At 43.8% G+C, this 18,437-nt stretch overlaps 1 long non-coding RNA gene across 1 annotated transcript; it reads right to left on the bottom strand.

Moving 5' to 3' along the window:
* Positions 1 to 1,926: 1,926 nt before the first annotated feature.
* LOC125972629 (uncharacterized) lies at positions 1,927 to 12,745 on the bottom strand. Its single transcript, XR_007482865.2, has 4 exons — positions 12,416 to 12,745; positions 3,601 to 3,769; positions 3,292 to 3,512; positions 1,927 to 2,941 (listed from the first exon to the last, which is right to left on the bottom strand). It is a non-coding gene; the product is annotated as an uncharacterized lncRNA (long non-coding RNA).
* Between the last annotated feature and the right edge of the window lie 5,692 nt (positions 12,746 to 18,437).

Raw genomic sequence — 18,437 nt, 5'->3', positions numbered from 1 at the left:
GGGGGGGGGGGGGGAGGGGGGCAATATGCACTCCACCGTCACTTTATTTGGAACACCTGCACACTGAGATTAGCATAAATTCAGATAAAGATAGTCTAGTGATACAGAAATTGTGCAACAATAATAAAAATAACAAAACAATAATAATAATAAAGACATTGATGATACTAAAAAAAATAATAATAAAGGAAAGAAAAGAAAAAAAAGTGAACATAGTAGCTATGAACTAGCGTATCATATATAAGTGTTTTGGCCGCTATAGCAACAAATATACGCATCACAAAGACAGTGCTGTGTAAGAGGAACCAATCCAGATTGAGGGGGGGAGGTATGAACGTATTCGTCGACATGCTGCGTGGCAATACCGTCTCAAACAAAAGGAATACACTGAGCCAAACACACAGATGGAAAACACTCCCTCTGTCTGTTTTCCTCCCTCATACACACACACACACACACACACAGATACGCTTCCTCCTCATCCTCCTGTTGTGCAAAGCAGATGCAGGCAGCCCGGCAGTGATAGAGAGTGTGTCGGTCTACACAAAAGCAACCATGTGACTAAAAATAAATGAATCCTCGGGTGAGGGAGAGCCACGCTCAAAGGTCTTAAAATAGCCGTTCAAACAAAGGCAGGAATAAACGACAACGAGTGAGTGGGTTTTATTTTCAAGAGGAAACCACCCGACCATCCTCCCCACCTCCCGCCCGCGCCTTTATCACTCTTTGGCGGCAGCTACTCCCCGGTTGCTAGGTTACGACACTTGTGGCCGCCATCCTCGGCCCAGAGGTGCTCTTGCTTGTGCATCACGTTTTTTTTTAATGGCGTGTATATTTGTGTTGTGATTTAGGGACGTTTTAGGAGCATGTGGGGGATGGATGTAGGGGTCAATCGTGAGGAGGGGGCTTCTAGAGTTTAAATTGTAAGACCGAAGCTTGTGTACCATGGAAACAGAGGATGCTAATTTGAGTCTGCTAACTGTTCCTGCACATAGATGCACATCTGATTAAAAATATATGTTTCAAACTACCAGTGGTTTACAATGAGATTTTTTTCCTACCCCGTAGTGGAGAAATGTGCTTCTAAAAATACTTTCTTTCTGGACTCAGCTTCAAACAACCTTGCAGCACGGGCACTGTTGGCGCTTTTCTTCTTTTTCGTTTTTACAGTGCCTGGGGGAAGCTAGTCACAAAGTGAAATAAAACACAAAAGTGAGTCATGCACTTTAGTTGGAACAGTTGTTGCCGTTGATGTTTAGCTCTGCATAATCTGGGCCCCTTGTGTGAAGAGCTGCTCGCTCGCTGAAGGTGACTCTCTGATGTAGCCAATGACGTATAAATTTAACAAATATTAAATCTATTTTATTTTAAACTCTGACTGCAGCCATTAGCGACCAAATTTAAAACAAATGTATAGCACAGATCACATTTTTTCTAAGGAACGGCGGTAAGGTCAAAGTTAAGGCCCAGGGGACGTGTCGTTTCCTTTCCCTCCCGTGGCTCCAGGGAGCTCGGCGGACATTGTTTACTGGTCAGCGAATTTTTCCTTCGCCTCCCTCTTGGCCAGCAGGGAGTTGGCCTGCTTTTTAAAGGCCGAGCCTGGTCCAGGTGATTTAAAGCAGCCTGAGATTTGGCCGCCCTATTGCACCAGTTCCTGTCTTTCATTTGTGCCCTCAGTAAAAAAAAAAAAAAAAAAGATCACAGTCCTTGTGTTCCACGCTCCCTGGGAGGTTGTTATTGCATCCTGGGGAGATTTACTGGGCATGTGTGCCAGGAGATGCTTTTATTTGTTTTCGCTTTTATTTTCGGGCTGTTGAACGATGACCTTGCGATGCGCGCGTCAACAACTTCTAAACAGATGGCGAACAAAATTTGGAATAAAATATGCTGTTTTGTATATACCTGCATTGTTTAAAAAAAAAAAAAAAACAAAAAAAAACAAAAAAAAAACTAATAACACACACACAGTCATTGGATTCTTTTGGGGGGGCGGATTTGCTTCTGGCTAGCAGACGCTAAGCAGGAGACAAAATGTCTTATTAGGAAGTCAATGAGAACCAGATCCTCTATGAACTTGTCCTTCATAAAGCATGCTGGCAGGAAAACTTTGGGGTCTGCTAGCGGAGGTGAGACCTTCATGTGAGGTGGAGGGATAGGAGAACAAAGTCCTCGTTCCTTCAAAACAAGAAAGAGGAGGTCATTGATCTGGCCCACGTCTGTGATGAGAACACATTTATTTAGACGCTCTGTCATTTTCTTTTAAATCGTCCGTGTTGGGAGCTGGACGAATTGCGTGGGTGGAGATGAATGTTCCCCGTTAGGCCTGTGGCAAGGACTTTTTAGAGCCAATAAAAATCACTTGAGCAGGCCTGTGATTGATTTGGTGTCAGCCAACCGTATGATGCCCGCTGCTAGGCTTGCTCTTCGTCTGTCGGACACATGCGAGAAGAAGCGTTGCTCCTGTAGGTGGAAACTAAAAAAAATGGGAGCTCCAACATTTTTCTACTTTGGTTTGCAGCCTTGATGGAGGTGTGCGGTCCTCTGAGTGTTCTTCTACTTTCTTTATGTAATGTTGAATTCTGTTGAAGATCCTCCAGTGGGAATCCATCCGAGTATGCGGCCGCCACCAGAAGTCCCTGTGGCGGGAAGCGTGGGACGTCGCTGCGGAGTTTCCTGGCCAACGTTTGCGGGATTCCCTTTGTTTAACCCCACTGGCTTCCTGTCCCGGCAAGGAAGAGTGACGTGCTTGCCAGCGACTCCCTTGGCAGGATGCACGAGCCTGCCGTGCTTTATGACTCACGCAGCAACCTTCGGCCAAACCCTCATCACGAAACTCTCGGCGTCCAGTAAAGTCCGAGGGGAAATTTGAATGCTACTAGAAGGGGAAAAAAAAACTCCATGCTGATCCAGAAATCATTCAGCTCTACAGCCAAGCATACTTCTAGAAAAAAATAAGGGAGAACAATATCATCTTAAATTAATTAGCACTTGACTTGAACTAAAGACATTCTACTAAAACTGCTCAATAAAATGTACGGTAAAACTTTTATTTTGTAGATTAACCTGTTCCGGAAAGTCTAACAAAAATTGACACAAAACATCCTAATTAGGGGCATACATTTTAGAATTTTTTTTTTTTTAAATTGCCACAAATAAATACATAAAAAAATTGATGGTTATATACATCCCAAAAATGAGAGTTAACACCTTGTATTTTTTCCTGGAGGCATTTATTTTTGACAGCCACCATTTATACATAAATAAAAGCATTTCATTGTAAACTCAGCAAACCTGTATGACAGTCACCGCATACGCACGCCGACTGAGTGATGATTGACTGTTGCTGCCGAGCTGCTTCCTTCCTCCCTGCTTGTTTTCATCACGGGCCCCTCAGACCGAGTCGGGGGCCCGGGCTGCGAGCCTGGACTACATCAAAAACACAACAGAAGCTACAGCCGGAAGACAAGCGGGAACTGGTGAGGCTCGTTGCCGTCTGCTATCAGCAACCTGACCTAAAATGAGCACAGACGGTGTGAGGCCTCGCCACGTGACGTAAAACAAACATCCAGTCTGCTTTTGTCTGCGAAGAAGATCACTCACCTGTGTGGGGTGTTTTTTTTTCTGTCTGATGACTTAATGGGTCTCTCCCTGTATAGCGTCATTATCCCCAATTTGTCTGCAATCTTTTCTCTTGTCACACAGCGTCACGTGGAGGAAAATATGCTTTCTGGTTCTGGGCGAGTGCAGCCATGTTGTCACATGGAACTCACTGGAGCAAAGACAAGGACAAACAGTACTCGCTGAAAACACACAGACGCAACGTAGGCAATTAGAATATCATGGAAAATTGAATTTTTAGTAGTCCATCTGCTGAAAACTGCCAAAATTTCCGGCACACTGGATGTGTTAGTCATAACTAAACAACGAAGGAAAATGATGGGCTCCTTTATTCAACATATTTCTAATGGGAAGGAAATAAATGAATTAAAATGACTCAGTGGGTCTACAAAACAAGATAAAGATTCATCGTGTTCTCTTTGGGTGATGAGCAGAAATATGAAAAAAAAAAATTATGGGAAAATATCAAAGTCAATTATCTGCATTGGTTTCTAGGGAGGAAGAGTGCCCCCCGCAGCCCCCTTCTAGCTCAACCACTGCTGGTCGTACCTGGAAAAACAGCAAAGCGTCGACAGCCGGTGAGCAAAAACATGACATTAAAAAATTCCAGAACATGTTCTTTAAATATTTTCTTCACATTTCAGCATGAAATGCTAACATGTCATCACTGAACAAGACCAGACGGAACTAAGCCGGAGTGAGGCGGGAAGCGGCGAGCCCAGACCGGACCTGATCCGAGCCGCTGTCAACCGTCCGTCAGTCTGGACGGCAAATCTCAGTCTGTCTGGGGTGTATTGATCTCTCGGATTGATTTGAGGCTTTGTCCATCTGCCTGACGCGAGCCCTTAATGCCGCAGAGTACACACGAGCTAAGGAGGCAGCGGGACGAGGAAGATAAACAGATAAGGAGTCCGATAATGATACTGCAGGAAGTGGGTGGGAAGGGGGAGCGAGTGAATCTCGCCAGTCTGGTCTGGACATCTGGTGTTGAGAACTAATCTGCCCATTTGCCGGACGCTTTTTTGTCAAACATGAAACCGGGCAACATGATATTGTGCAAATTAATAAATGAACAATTTTTTTTTTTGCACAAGGGAGCTTCGCCCCTCCCCTCCCCTTTTCTCTTTTCACACAGTGAAACAATAGACACTGGGAAGGGGCCCTTAGGAGCACTCGGTCCCTCAAGTGTGACACAGATCGGCAGACGGCTGAGAACCACTTGATCGAATAATGACGCGGAGAGATGATACCTTGAGGGAGAGTCGGACAGCATAGTTCTTTGAGTTCTGACAAGTTTGCTTGATTGATGCAATTGATGGCGAAAGGAGAAAGGAATGCCACTCGGGTGTGACGGGTGTGGAGTGATGGCGCAGATGGAGTTGAGTAACGGGGTGGCCGAGGGTTTGGGTGAGGTAAAATGGCAGGTGGGGCAGCGAGTTGGGGCGCAGTAAAGAGCTAGGCGGAGTAGAGCAGGCATGTGAGCTATGTGATGATTATCAGAAAACAGAGGCCCCGTCTGTTCTTCATGCTCAGGGTTGGGCTCAAGGTTTGAAGGGGAGGGGTGCGATTGTGGGGGTCGTGTTGTTGCAAACGGCGCTTGGCGGCCGAGCAGGTGTGCAAGGCGAAGAAACATGAGGGGGGAGGGGGGGGGGGTGACAGCCGGGGAAATCGACACGAGGAAAAGAAAGCAAAGCGATACGAAGGGCGGACAAAGAGACTCTTAAGGGCAGTGGGCTTATTTTGCTAATGTTTGTGTTTCAAGCTTCAAAGGGGATTGAAAGAACTCATTTGGGCAAACATCTTGGAAATGCGGTTTTAAATACAAGCTGACTCACCCTGCTTTGAATTTGGTGGGACCTGAAAAGCTTGACAAAAATGAAAGGTTAGGGCGTCAACGTGACGCAAGCAGGAACTCTCCCAAAGGCTCGACCTTATTTCGAGATCTAATAATAAGCAGATTGTTAAATAAAGACGTCGTAGGATGTCATTTGTTGCAGGTGAACCTAATTTTGTGGCCTGTTAGCATTGCTAAGCTAACACACACAGACAGCAGTCTGCTTCTGGCGCAGAGGAAGTGATGGTTTCTCGAGTGTTTGTGTTGAGAGACGTCCAAAGCGTGCTTTCATTTCGAGAGGCCTGTCATTACAAAACGCGGCTCACGCGAGCTACCCCGGCGGCTCTTTTTTTAACAGTGCCGAGACTGAGACGCTTCCAGGGGCTTAAAAAAATAGTCAACCGCTCCCCTTTTGCAGATGAGGCGACACAGGGTTGCTATGTTGGCTTCCAGAAGCACATGCGGTTCATCTCTGCTTGCTTTAATGAAAACCTTACGGCGGGAATGCCTGAACCAAGTGTGGCTGGGGCCTTTTAATGCGCTTATTGTTCTATGCTCCATTGAAATATGGATCAATATCTGGAGACAACACATGACCAGAAGCTCCACATGAAAACAAATAGATAAAACATTAATCCAAACTGTCGTTTTCAAATTGAGGTCCCCTGAGGCGTAGCTTGAAGGCTTGCAAAATAATTTGCTATTAATTATTGTGTTGAGCCATTTTTAAAAAGGAAGTGTGTGTATGTGTGTGTTTGTGGAGGGTCTCACTTGGCTCCAAAGTGTTTCTCCAACGACAAGCTCATCTTGCACGTGGACGTTGATGAATTGGCTGTAAGGCGAGCCACAATTAAGATTGGATCAGGATAAAGGTACAAGTTAAATGAATCTCAGGAACGCCACCAAAACATTCTTCCACCGAACGGCCCTGCCTTTCGAACGCGGGAGGAGTCGCCTTCCGTAAATTGTTTGTGCTTTTAATTAATGAGCCTGACATTTTTGCGTGTGTGTGTTTGTGTGAGGTAAACAGAACAGATGAGCTGGGAGGATCATTAAAGTGTGCACACACAAGATCTTTTTTTTTATTCTGGAGTTGAAAAACTTCTGCTTTTGGAACATCCGCTTTCAAAATCAGCTCAAAGACGGTTTCCTAAAAAGTGTCTCATTCAAGTCCAAACAGGTTCTGCTTTTTTTTTTTTTTCTTGGTCAATCCCATGATAAGGTTATTTTAGTATGTAATCGTTGAACTGAGCACTTCTACAGCCTCATGTTGGGGTCACTGTGGCCTTCACCAAAATGGAAGGAAGTAGAAACAAAACTGTTTAAAATTGTGAAACATGATGTTTCCTGAGATCATTTAAAATTATATTATCTACCAGTGACTTCTCAAGTTGCATAATAGCATCACAACGTTGTTAACCCCCTGAAAAAAAAATTCTAGTTTGATATAAATTTGAACAAATTTGTATGTGTGTGTGCGTGTGTGTGTTTTCATATGCTCAAAGTGTTGTGACAGAGGCCAAGGAGGGGGATGAGAAACACAGTGTGGGTGGGAAACCTTTTGACAAAGTTCCCCATTTTCACAGAAAAAAAAACTTGTTCCCGTTATGAGTCGCGTGACACGAGAGAATTACTCAGAAGTCGGCGCCAGGGTGCAAATTTGCGTTTCCACCCCCTGACTGGTAACAAGGGGGGAGTGGCTACCACCGGAGGCGTCTGGGCTCGATTAGCATATTAATTAGCTGATCCTTTGACCAACAAGCACAGCAGCCAAATGTCACCACGTAGGAAACAATCACAATTAGCGGAAGTTGTAATTGTTTTAGCAATGGCGTGTTTGTCCAGCTCCATTTCCCGTGGCTTCGGTGCCGCCCAATCCCAAGATCCTACCCGCCCCCCCCCCCTGTAAGCCATCTTGTTAGCGTTAGCCTACAACAACAAAACTGCTCTAAATTCTTGCAGTTTGTTTCCATTACAGCCTTTCGTGTTTTGTTTTGAACTTCTCTTTCGCTTGACATTAATTGTAATTCACCGGTAGTAATGTTTTTGTACAAATGAAAGCCTACCCCCCAATTTACAGTTGAATATATAAACACCCACGGACAACTATTAGCATCACTCCGGTGGATGATTTTGTAAACAATGAAACATTTTCGAGGCTTCGTTATAGATGTGTGTGTACCTAAAGCTTGCGTGTGTGTTTTAAGATGAGATGATGGCAGGAAATACTTGGCTTAGTATCTTTACTTGCCACTCCTTTGTCTCATTACACTAATGGATTTATGGGGGTTATGTAAACGCTCAGAAGTTAGTGAGAAAGAGGCGGAGACACGATGCGGTTATGTTGAATTTTGTGCAACAACTGTAGGTACAATTTCCCCCAGCTCGACTTATCTCGACATGATGGAGTTTCTGGCCTGACCGAATGAATTCTTTCCTGTGGTGTAACTATCTTGTCTTTCCATCTGGGTTGGAGGGTCGAAACCGTCACGCAGAATTGATGCTCGAAAAACATTGCGGATTTGAGAACTTGTAGTTTTTGGACATTTAGCTAAAGCTAACAAAAAAAAATAAAGCTAACTGCGCAGAATGTCCTGCGTAAATGTTTGTTTGGCAGGAAATTCCGCTAGCTAGCTAGCTAAAGCAAACAAGAAAAGAAAAAAAAAAGCTAACTGCGCAGAATTTCCTGCCAAACAGTTGGAGTAATTGTTAACTTCATTCAACCATGTTCTAAAACTGTTAAGGTCCCACTGGAATCCAGATCGCTAGCATCTGAGTCTAGAGTGAGTTACAACATGGACCTTGGCTAATTTATGGTTTCACTGGGATGTTCCGAATGTACTGCAAAGTGTAAATCACACATTTCTTCAACCCAGTCCCAAGGAAGTGGCAAACAAGTTCTGATTTGACCGAGACATGAACTTAGATCACTAAAGTTCACCGTTTCGACCATTCCTAACTAGAGGCACTTTAGAGTCAATTAACATGAGAAAAATATTGCAATGTCGGAGATCATGAAATCTGAGACCCAAACTAATAAACGCAGAATTGTATGGCAGACATGCTCACCACTTCTGATAACTCCCTATAGTGAACAGTTATTGCTCAATTTAAATCTCAGATTTCATTACGTTCAACCTTGTACTGTACATGAATTGAATAGAAAAAGTAGAAAGAGGAAAAAAGTCAGACACTTATTGCGTCTTCGTTCCCACAGCGGCGGTGATCCCCCTTTCTTTTCATTAAAAGTCTTCTCCCACATTGTTCGTTATCGCTGAAACAAGATGAGAAAAGCTTTCTATCTTTCGTAAGAGTTTTGTTGATGGTGTTAGCGTGGCATGCGATTGCAAAGGGATGAGAAGAAAAAAAACTAAAGGGAGGCTTGCAGTAATATGAAAGCATCCTTGAGGGACTTGCAGCTACATAAAGGGAAGTGCAGCGAGAGAGTGGGCTGTTTATTTACTGCACACAAGCTGCCTCCCTCCAGGGCTTTTTGAGTCGAGCTTGTCCCCATCGCTACCTCGGCTCCCAGCCTCCAGATATAACGCCCCACGCCATTAGGCTCCGCCCATTTAAGGGAGGGGGGGGGATGCTGCAGCTGGGAAGCGAGAGAGTGTGAGAAGTCCCTCTTCCCCTCATCTGGAGCGAAAACAAGCGCCTGTTAACTCCCAGCCCAAATTGTTAGTTTATTCACCTCGCCCTCCCTCTTGTTCATTGAGGCAAGTACAAATATGCAGATGTGACACTTGAATGGGGCTTCTTCGGGGCATTTGTGAGTATGAAGGCAAAAGAAAATGATACAAATGAGAGAGTTAAAAAGGCAAAAGAGGCAGCAGCCGGAGGGATGGAATTATTTGAAATGGGGAAGAGATTGTGCAATGTGGGGGCGCCGCTTGTCAGCGTGGCCCCGGTCCCAGGTGCCCTCCCGTTTCATGGCTCTCGCAGCCTGTCAGGGAAAACAGCCGAGGCGTGCAGACGACTGCGCTCGGGGAGGCTGCGGGGGCGACGGTAGAGGAAGAGCGACTTTTTGTTTTCCATTTGCCGCTTCGTCTCCATCAGCGTCCCAGTTTATACCGAAAGGCGGTCTTCATTTCAGTGCCCGGGTCCTTTAGGGGCCACGCGAGAGGAAAAAAAGAAAGCGCCATGGTGCATTGAACTAACGAGTTTCATTCCTGGCGTGATTACGATTGTGACTCCGAACACTACGAAATGAGCAGAAATGCCATTAATTGGTTTTTGAATGTGCATTTAATGAGGATAAATGGCATTTCATTATATTGTCATTTAGAGAAACATACAGTAATGACATAATTAGAGATTGTAGACAAACAAACATATTTGTCATTGAGACGTCGCCACTCGTCTCTCAGCTCATCAGTACGGCACTAATTGTTCTTTGCAGAGGCTAAATAATATATGACTGAGTAATCTCATATTTTCTGTCTACATGTTTTGCTGCACCGCTATTGAGTTTTAAGTCTATGCTAGCTAGCCAGACAGCTCTCGCGGTTCCATTTTTTCTTTTTACAGCTCATTTTGCTAATGTACCACTGTCAGACTAGATTGACAATTTTAAACAATAATAAAAAAGGTTTTTTAATTGCAAACGCTACCCTGAATTAGAAAATGTCTGGCTTTTACAAGTCAAGTCCCTGACTGATAATTCTCGCCCTTGTCTGACGTAAAAAAATAAAAGCCTTGGCTGAGAAGAAATTGTGACTGTGAAATGATTTGCGTGCCGCCCTGCAAAAATGCGCAGCCTACCCTTTAGACATTTTCAGGGGAATTAGCCTAGTTTGTGAAATGCCATGGCCATCGCTCACCTTATTCTCCCCTGTTAGCGTGTGACCTTATTTCTCTTATCTGTGACGGCCATGCAGGACCTCTGCTCATCTGCGTGCGCGTGTGCGTGCGTGTGTCACTTGCATTCTCATTTTCATCCACACGATGGATATTTTCATGCTTCATCTCTTCCGTTTGTCTTGAAAACAGTGTTCATATTATTTTTCCAAACTAAATCGTGCCCAAGTGTGAATCGAGGTCCTGAGGCCAATGACCTTAATACTAGCTCAGACTGCTACGCGTCTGCCGCAATGATGATGATGATCCAAGAAATGGTGCACTCGGGTCAATGAGGGCATTGCTATCTGGCGTATAGCAAAGGAGGGGTTGGGAGGGATCAATACATAATATCTTACAAATTGAATTCGACCTGGATCAACCCGGAGGCCGCGTGTGACCGGCTGAGACGTGTGGGACGAGAGCACAGTAAATCCTACTGATCAGTGTCGAGGCGAAGGTGGGTGAGGGGTGGGGGTGATGGAAGGGGTCTTTGTATGGAGAAGGTGGCGGTGATGGGGCGAGGGTGGGGGGGGGTCACAGGGGACCGACAAAGTACAGGTTTATCGCCTCTAGTCGGCCCCTGGGTGCAAGGAGGTTACTGATTATGGGTCTCTTTGTGTTGTTATCTTCAAGAGGCTTCACCCCAGTCTTGTCCCTTGTATGGTCATTTCTATCATCTTATCTCCTAATGTCTATTTATATCCATGCATGAGTGCTCAGACATTGAGTGTGGCATTGTAAAAGAGTCCCGGAGGGTGTGATGCTTTTCTGTCTGCACCAGTCATTAGCTTCACTTATTGCGGTCACATCCGACTTTGGATTGTTTTTACCATTGACGGGTGAAAAATGAGGGAAGGCACCTGAGCGTGTCTGTGGTCACATATTGTCTGGCTGCTGAGGGGGAACAAAGGTCACGGTCAATGTGGAAAAACAATCTGCGTGGCGGAAAAGCTGCTGTTCAATTGGAAGGCCCTCCGCTATCGCCCCGGCTTGGGTGACACGGGGACTGGCGCGCGGGTGTCGCTTACACGGGAGGCTCGGCGTACTACTACCGAGGTGGGGGCCGTATTTATTTGAGGGCGTCTAATTGACACGCCGAGATCGATGGCGCAAAAGAAAGCTTTCTAACAGACCCCCCACCCCACCCACCACGACTGCCTCATGCTGGGGGGCTCCTTCCCCGATCAGTCACAACTGTACCAGTGAGCTGTAAAACACTCATCCATCCCCCCCACATACAGATGGAGACCGACACACACATTCTGGGAAACGGACACCAGAACGACCTCCACAGCGGCAGGCGATCGAACGCACAAAATTCCTTATTGATCATCACCCCTCACTGTTTAGAGGGGAGGGGGCGAGGCAGAGCCGCATAGCAGGAATACAGCTTCATCGATATTATACTATGGCCAGTTGAAAATGGAAAGAATTTTATATTAATTAAAAAAAAAAAGCTTAAAAAAAATGCATCCATTTTCCCTAACACAAAAAAAAATCTAACCTACAAATGCTCATGATCAGTGCATTTTTATTTTATTTATTTTTTTAGAATATTTGGTATGGCCCTCAGAGTACTTCTAATGAAGTGGCACCTGTCCCTTTGCTATATGGGGATGATGGGGGGATGATGATGGGGACGACATGATTACAGGGCTAAAAGCGCACGAGGACAGATGTTTGTCTTTGGCTGGAGCCCCGCCATAGCCTTCATTTGCATAGATTTGCATAGAGGCACACGCCTCCCCCAAAAATCCCTCCCTCCCTCCCTCCCTCCCGCACGTGCCTTATTTACAATAATCCCCCCGCATTCGCACTTGACACACACTGGGGGTCACCCTGCCCCATCACCTCGCATTGTAAATAGGATTGTTGTCTGTGGAATTAGCTTCAACACAACCCCTTTATATAATTTTACACAAAGCAGGGATGGGCAGCATATCGAGGCTCAAAAAAAAAAAAAAAAAACATAACCATCAAACACAGAGTGGAAACAGTGCAGGCAAGAGAAATACAACAATTAGGATTTCGCTACAATAAACCCAGCATGCGTGTTTTTGGATGGGGAGGGCATCAAGATTCAAACCCAGAACTTTCAAGCAATGAGGCAAACACACTTACCAGTCGATGAGAGTGCTGCCATAATGAGTTCGCTTGGCTTTTCAAATCCCGAAGAACATAGTTGCCTAATTCTAACACTACCCCTAATTAGAAATCTTTGCATTGATGCAGTCTTTTTAATGAGACAGACTGATGAGACAAACCATGAGGGACTCCTCCTCCTGGACACGTTTTACTCTCTTTTTTTTTTGGCACTGGTAATTTGTTTTAAAGACAAAAAAAATGGAGGAAGAAAGACTCTCCGGTTGGCACAAAGAAGAAGCGTCATTGGTGGATGTAAATGAATCAGCTGCATTCAATTCCTGCCACTCAACTGAGATAATTGCAGGGACGCGTTAAACGCTTCGGCCCTGCGGGCATCCCAGAAGCCGCTGTCTTGCATTTGAGCCATGACCTAAATATGTGACAGCGTGATATTTGAGTCTAGTGGCGACCCCCATTGTTGGACCCCCATCACCCCCTTTCTCCACCCACCAAAATCCCAACTTGGATAATTCCTCAAATTGGTTCGGTCCATACTATTATCCATTGAGTGTCATAATAACACAAGGAACCTTAGAAGGCAGCTACAAGTGCTTAATTGGTTCAGCAGATCTTAAATCATACACACACACATGCATCCCTAAGCTGTACGAGTTCCAGATATGCGCAGCGACCATATTGCTAATTTGGCATTAAAGCAATTAGCATTTGCATATTCATCAGTCACACTTCTTAGGAATACCCTCTGATTTTCCTAATGCTGTCACTTGCGCTTTGTCCTCTATAGTGCTTGCTGAACATATGGGGATTTTCCACCACAATGATTTTGTTGAAAGGACAATGCAAGCAGAATTTTTTTTTTCTTATGTCTCTCGTTATTTTTTTGTGCGCATCCACAAAGCATTGTGTGCAGGGCAGCTGCTGCCTTTGAGTCAGTGCTACTAGAAGTGACGTCAAGAGCACCCAGCAAGGCGCATTTCTCACTGCTTTAGGTTTCACTTTGTTACCATGGCAGCAGTTGCCACTTCCTGCCAGACTGGGTCTTCCTGTGCTCATTCATTTTTTTTTTTTTTGTAGCATGTTTACTCCAGACGGCTGTTTACTGTTTATTTGCCATATATGGTATTCCGTGTATTTGGGTTCCCCCTTATCTGCTCTCAAATGAAGCACTGAAAAGTGCAGCCATTTGCACAAAATTATCACCGCATACAGTTGATGGAGATGATAAAGGCTGACTGGGTGACACACAAAAAAGCAGGACAAGTTTGGGGGGTCTCTCATTACTGGCTTTTAATTTCAATTGCACTGTGGGCTTCAGACCCAGCAGGAAGCCATTCCATGTCCTTGAGCATGTTAACATGACACCAATTGACTGAAGATGAAAAAAAACTGGAGATGATGATGGAAAACAAAGACATTTTCATTCAACGTCTGGTAGTTACCATGGTAGCAGCGACTAGTTTACTAAACAAGTGTGCCTGTTTCAAAGTGTCTCAAGCATACCACACTTGATACGGGCATTTTGTAAAAGATTACAAAACATAGACACGCTAACTCTTTCCTGTCTGATATTGTCAAGAACAATTTGAAATAGCTTGCTAGTTTATAGCCACTATGCATACTGGCCCATGCACGGATTGAACCCATGACCTTGACATTATTAGCAACTGAGCTAACCAGCCAATGGAAGGCTAGCAGACTGAAACCCACAATTGTGGTGTGATTAGCGCCACTAAAATTTTAGATTTGACAACACCCAAATCAAACGCCCACATAGAGTCAAGTGTGCTGTTAAAAAAATCCATCTAGTTCCTTATTAATATTAAAACACTGAGTCCTTGGCATCTACACACCAGCTGCAGAAAGACAAAATATCAACCACCTTTGTCTGGGTTTCATCTGTGAGCACGTGTTTGAATGAACTCAATGGACAAAGGCAACACGAACATTTGGCTGTGATAAAAGCTCCATCTGCAGTGGAAACTTATTTTTTTGCGGACTTTTTTTTCAGGAGAAGGAGGGGGGTTTGTGTTTGCATGGTCAGCAGGGTCCTTGTTGTCTTTTGTCTAGTTTTTGTTTGTGCGAGGAACAGAGTGGCTCTCTGTTTGAGACATTACCTGGTGGATATTTATGCAGCTGTGAGGAGAACCTTTGATATCTTTCTCAGAAACACACACTAGACCAAAGATGGCACACACACACACACACACACACACACACACGTGCACACATAAACACGCATAGACATGCATGTCGCTGTTGAAGGTGTTCAGCTGTCCAACAGCATCAGTTTGTGCGTTCGCGGACGACCTCGTAGCTTGACCCGGCGACACGGCCCAGAGGTCATGGTTAAAATAAACCCTGCTAACTGTGTAAACAGGATGTGTACACCCGGCCGCCCAGACATATGGCGTTCCCTAATCAAACGGCAACAATCTAAGCCTGGGTGAAGGCATGGAAATCTGTCGAGGTTATATAGCGCTCGAATAGGAACAAAAGTTTCATTAAAATGTCGGCTTTTCAAAGAGCCTTGTGTCCATTCCATTCATAACAAGCTGCAAGTCCAAGTTCCTCAAAAACCATTCAAGTAAAGATTATCTTGCGTTCATCACTCAACAGGGATATCTCAGTCAATTCCGTTTCCCAACAGGAAATAGCCGTTTTAATTGTGTGGGTTTAAGATCCTGTCAGCCACCAGCTTCTAGGAAGATGCAAAGAAAGTTTAAACTGATAAAAAGAAAATCCTGTTTGATAGTAGATCTCACAGGATGTCTGTCCACACAACTTTAAAACTGCAATTAGGCCCACGATTATCCTCAAGTTTGACTTTATTAACTGATTTACCAGGCTATTTACCCTAAATGAGCTGCGAATAAAGCTGATAATTATTTTATTTTAGTACTTAGTTTTGGTTTATTACACTAAAATCAAAATGACGAATTTAAAACGTGACTGCATTATTTTTATTGCACGATAAAAACATGGTGTGATTGTCAAGGAAGAAGCAAATTGCTACAAAAAAAAAAAAAAAACAGCTAATGTGTGACAAAAAGCGTGAGGATATTTGGAAAGTCTGGGAATATTCTATTTTCCGTGACTTTCAACATATGCAAGCCGATTTTCTACGCCCCCCTCCCGTTAAACAACATCGATATTTGAAGGCAATTAAAAAATACTGATAGGTAGGCGTAGTGTTTTGCTGTCAGCGATCGGGACGAGGCGAACAGATATACAAACTGTCACCGCAAATTGCTGCGCAGTCGTCGGCGTGCGTGACTGCTGTTGACGTCAAAAATAAAATAGCGATGGGGGGGCTACACGTGTTAACAGCAGCATGACAGGTAGGCTGGCTGGCTTTGCTTTTTTTTTTTTTTTCCTCATTATGACAAGCGAGCGAGCTGCTCATGCGTGCTCGCATCTACGTGTGTGTATATTTGCGTGCGTGTGGGCGTGTGTTTTAAATTCAGCAGCCTGTCTTATCTAAGATCACACCGAGAAACCCCCCCATCCCACCCCCGCCCAACTCTTTGGAGCTTCTCTGCATCCTGCACGGAACCGCCAGCTTTCAGTTAGTGGTGGAAACTAAGCCTCCCCTATCTCTTTCCTTTTCTCTCTCTCTCTTTTTTTTTTTTTTTTTTTAGCGCTAGTATGCCACGCTCACCCGTGCCTGTCAATGAAGACCGGGTTGAGTGCGGAGGCCGAGAGTGACACCGAGAAAGAGGCAGCTACTTCTCAGAAGAGGCCTCTTGACAGTTGCAGTTTGACTGGAAGTCATGAGAAGGTTTGCAGCGCCTTCAAAAAAAAAAATGCCACATGATTAGAAAGCTATAGATATGGGAAAATCACAAATGTCAAAACACAAAATGGAAATATCTGGAAACCTGATGTACTCCAAAAAAACTAAATTGTAAAAAAAAAAGTGGAGGCGTACTGTTTTCAGCACAATATTTAAAAAAGAAAAAAAATCAAGATTTCCTCCTAAGCCCTATTAGTGAATCATTTTTGTACTCCACAACGCCGAGAACAAAGACCGAACAAAGACTGAAAGCTTCCACGATCGCCGCACTATAAAAACAGCTTTCATGTGAAGGTTTAGTTGACACACACAAGTCAGTCAGTCAGGCTTTTGAGGCCTCATCCTTTTATGTTCAAGCCGCCTTCAAATCTTGCCGAGTTGAGCTCACTCTTCGCGACCTTCGCATTAAGAAAAGTCAGCTGGCGGCGCCGACTCGGAAATACTATTAACCGCCTGCACGTGTGAGGCTTCAACATATTTGGATTCACTTTTGTGGAGAATGCATGTCATGTGTTCTTTATTGTAGTGTGATCATGTACAGTCCTAAATATATTTTTATTTTATCTGGGGTGGGGTGCAAATGGTAGGTAATAATACACTACATTTATTCTATTACAGTAACATTCCGAATAAATTACACTTACAGAGCAGTTTTAATGCAACAACATGCTAATGTACTTTTACTTGAGTATTAATGTTAGCTAGCTATAGCTAGATTGTGCTCGCGGCTTTTAATTAGCGATCAAGAATTGCTTGCCCCCCCTTGCAAAAGCAAATGTGGTACAGTCCAGTCATTAAATGTAATAAGAGTAATCAATCCAATACTTTCCTATTTGATTCGATCACATTACTTGAACAAATAGATTCCCTCGTGAAATGTTAGACCGAATAACGGCTTTCACTCAATGTTATCGAATGTAAATGTAACAAACACGCATGGACACAAGCTTGTGTTTTCATTTTGGCTTTTTTTTTTTTATTTATTACCTAAAAAAAGAAAATGTTCTATCACAAGTCACACTGAAATGTATTGCTTAAGAAAAAAAAATATATTCATATATATTTTAATTTTTTCTTTTTTTTTTTTGAGAAACGTGGTTTGTTTCCATTATATTTCCACCAAAAAAAAAATCCAGACACGAGCAAGAGCTGCTGCCTTGTTTTCCCCCCACTTAAAAAAATGCACAAAGAAATACGTAATTCACAGTTACCATTTTGGTTTCATAAATTAATACAGTCACACATGTGCTACACTGGTCTAGAGCTAGAACATTGTAAATTGTATTTTTGAATCTGGTTCAATTTCAATCGTTGGCTACAAGTAAGAACAGGCAACTGAAACTGTCGCGATCAGGAATTTCATTGACGTTTTTTTTTTTTGTATCCCTCTGTAATGCTCTATCATCATTTGTCATCTTTTTCAATTTCACACAGAAGTGAGGCACACACAGAGTATAGTTCATACATATACAAAAGGAAAATAAATAGAATTTGACCGGAGGGGAGGTGGGTGAGGGGACGGGTGGATAAACTGTCCTTTTGGTAATGTTGGATCCAAGGAGAAAGGAAGTGCATGTGGTCCTTACAGGACCTTTCTGGCTCTTTTGTGCCAAGTCATGAGCGTAGGAACAGTTTCAAATTTAGCCTCTTTTGTTTTCAGGGACGTGAGGTCTCGGGGATGACAAAACGAAAAAAAAATTTCATCGACACTGCAAGGGCAACATTTTAAGGCACAGAAGCCTTGACATAATAGAGACTCCACCTGCTAGAAAACACATAACAAAAAGCTCCGTGGCCTCTTTCACACAGATCCTGCAAAATGACCCGGCATTTATCCGCCGTTGCCTTTTACACGGAGCCCAGCCAAGGCAATGAACCACACTGATCGGGTACGATTTCAGGAGTCAGGGAATTTTTACATGCAGTAGAAAATGGGTGGGAAAACGAAAACTGAAATTTCGCTTAATTAACTTTGTCCCCACATTCCATGTTGGTGATGATAATACACAAAATACCAATTTTTACATGCAGTGTAAAACGGGCTACGCCATCCTAATACTTTTGGAGCTTCTGACACTTCATCCAAAAGTGGAAAATTCTGGGTCCGACTTTTTATCCCCATTCCAAGTCATTTACAAAAAAAAAAAACGGCGGACAGACGTGGGCTTTTACAGGCAGTGCAAAAGTGGTGCCTTGACGACATAGCGATAAAGTTGGGAGGAAAAAAAAAAAGAAACATTCCCG

This window comes from Syngnathus scovelli, chromosome 10, assembly GCF_024217435.2.
Source record: "Syngnathus scovelli strain Florida chromosome 10, RoL_Ssco_1.2, whole genome shotgun sequence".
NCBI lineage: Eukaryota > Metazoa > Chordata > Actinopteri > Syngnathiformes > Syngnathidae > Syngnathus > Syngnathus scovelli.
Note: the sequence above shows the minus strand (reverse complement) of the source record. Positions and strands in the feature narration are given on the sequence as shown.